A 2,695-nucleotide genomic window follows, 5' to 3' on the forward strand; every position below is an offset into this window, starting at 1 on the left:
GTATTTATTGCTTGAGCCGATTTGTTTTCTTTTGGTCCCTTATGGTTCCCGGGGTGATCAGTCCCGGGTTTCCGTTGGGTCGACCGTTTGTCTTTTTTGTTGCGCTTTTTATTTTGATTTGAGACATGCAAAAAGTAGACTTATCATATTGTTAGACAAGGAAATGATAATATGTATAATTAAGTGAGAGATAGTAAATACAAATATTAAGTGAAAGGTAATAGATACGATTTGCATGACACATAAAAGGAGAACGTACAGGTGGAACATAGGAGGGGGGTTGAGGTCGTGTAGTCGCCCCTTCTTACGAGTAGAACCTCCTGAGGTTTGCCATGTTCCATGTTCTCGGCACCTCGCTTCCATCTAGCTTTTCTAGCTTGTAGCCTCCCTTGCCAAGGACTTCTTTTACTCTGTAAGGTCCCTCCCAATTTGTGGCTAGTTTGCCCTCTCCTGGGATTGGCGGCCCTATGTCGTTACGTTGTAAGACCAGGTCGCCTTCTCCTAAGCTCCTTTTCAGCACTTTGTCATTGTATCTAAGGGCTATTCTTTGCTTCACTGCTGCTTCTGCCAGGTGCTCCATTTGCCTCGTCTCGTCGGCCAAGTCTTTCTCGATTGCCTCACTTCCCCCTCCGAGGAGTAACCTCGGGCTTGGTTCCCTGACTTCGACTGGGATGACCGTGTCGACCCCGTATGTGAGTCGGAAGGGGGTTTCTCCAGTGGATGATTGGGGGGTGGTTCTGTATGACCGTAAGACTAAGGCTAGTTCGTCTGCCCATGAGCCTTTCTTCCCCTCAAGTCGCTTTTTTAGTCCTTTTAGGATGACTTTGTTGGCTGCTTCGACCTGGCCGTTGGTTTGGGGATGTTCCACTGAGGAGAACTTCTATTTGACCCTTAGTCCTTCTAGGAATGCTTTGAACTTTTTGTCAGTGAATTGTGTCCCGTTGTCTGATATGACGGCTTTCGGGATCACAAACCTTGTGACCACTTGTCTCCACATGAACTTTTGGCAATTTGCGGCAGATATGCTGGCTAGTGGTTCTGCTTCCACCCATTTGGTGTAATAATCTATGGCTACTATCAGATACTTCACTTGCCCAGGCCCTGGCGGGAATGGCCCTAAGAGGTCGACTCCCTATTGGGCGAAAGGTCGGGGAGTCATCATTAGATTGAGCTCCTCGGGAGGTGCTATGTGGAAGTTGGCATTTTCTTGGCATTTTTTACATTTTTTCACTAACTCCTGGGCGTCTGACATCATCATGGGCCAGTAGTACCCCGCCCGGATGATCTTTCTTGCTAGAGATCTCCCCCCGATGTGGTGACCACAGCATCCTTCGTGGACTTCTCTTAAGACATAGTCCGTCTGGTTGGGGTGCAGGCATTTGAGCAGGGGTTGGTGAAACCCTTGTTTGTATAGCTGCCCCTGTATGATTGTGTATTTGGGAGCTTTCCTCCTAATAGCTTGTGCTTCCTTCTCGTCTGGGGTGTTTCCGCATGCTCCAGATATCGGGAGATGGGGTTTATCCATGAGGGCGGATTTGGCACCTGGGTTGTGCACATGACGATTGCAGGTTCCGTTGCTAGCCCTTGGATTAGAGATCTGTTCCCAGTTCCGGGTTTGGTGCTCGCAAGCTTGGAGAGGAGGTCGGCTCGGGCATTTCTTTCTCTTAGGACGTGTTGAATTGTGATTTTTTCAAAGCTTTTGCATAGCTCTTTTACCTTTTTCAAGTATTTTTGTAGTAGCGCGTCCCTGGCTTGGTAGTTGCCGTTTACTTGGGAGGTGACGATTTGGGAATCACTATTGACCTCTACCTTTGATGCTCCGACCTCTTTGGCTAACGTCAGTCCTCCTATCAAGGCTTCATACTTGGTGCACGAAATTGTGATGTCCAGGCTCGAACAATCCCTGGTAATGGCTCCAAAGCTTGGTGCTTTGATCTTAATTCATAATTGTCACAACTTCGATACAACTAACCAGCAAGTGCACTAGGTCGTCCAAGTAATACTCATCAGAGCTCATGAAGGGTATAAGGAGGTTCAATGGAATCTCTATGGTCTCTAGATGAGTCTCAGAGTCCTTTGGTTCCTCAGAGGGAAGCTCCTTATTGATCACTGGACATCTCTTGATTTGCAGTCAAATGTTCTACCACTGAGCTTTAGACCCTTGATAGAAGCTTTTGTCTTCCCTTTCCTCTTTCTAGAGGCTTCTCTGGCCTTAGGTGCCATCAATGGTTATGGAAAAAAACAAAAAAGCTATGCTTTTTACCACACCAAACTTAGAATGTTGCTCGCCCTCGAGCAAAAGAAGAAAGAATAGAAGAATAAGAAGAAGATATGGAGGAGATGGAAGGAGATGTGTATTCGGCCATATGGGTGGGATTGGGTGGGGAAGAGGTGAAGGTAAGTGAGTGTATGGATGTGAGTGGTAGAGGGCTAATAGGGAAGAGTGTTTATTGGGAATAGAGGATGATTGAAAAGAGGGAAGAGAGTGAGTGGAGGTATGTGGGGATCCTGTGGGGTTCACAGATCCTAAGATGATCCTGTGGGGTCCACAGATCTTGAGGTGTCAAGGCGTTTACATCCCTGCACCAATTAGACATGTAAAAATGCCTTTGCACCCAACTCTGGGCGTTCAGCGCCAGGTTGGTGCCCATTTTGGGCGTTCAACGCCCATTTGCTGCCATTTCTGGCGTTGAAC

Source organism: Arachis ipaensis, chromosome B08 (genome assembly GCF_000816755.2).
Source record: "Arachis ipaensis cultivar K30076 chromosome B08, Araip1.1, whole genome shotgun sequence".
Lineage (NCBI taxonomy): Eukaryota > Viridiplantae > Streptophyta > Magnoliopsida > Fabales > Fabaceae > Arachis > Arachis ipaensis.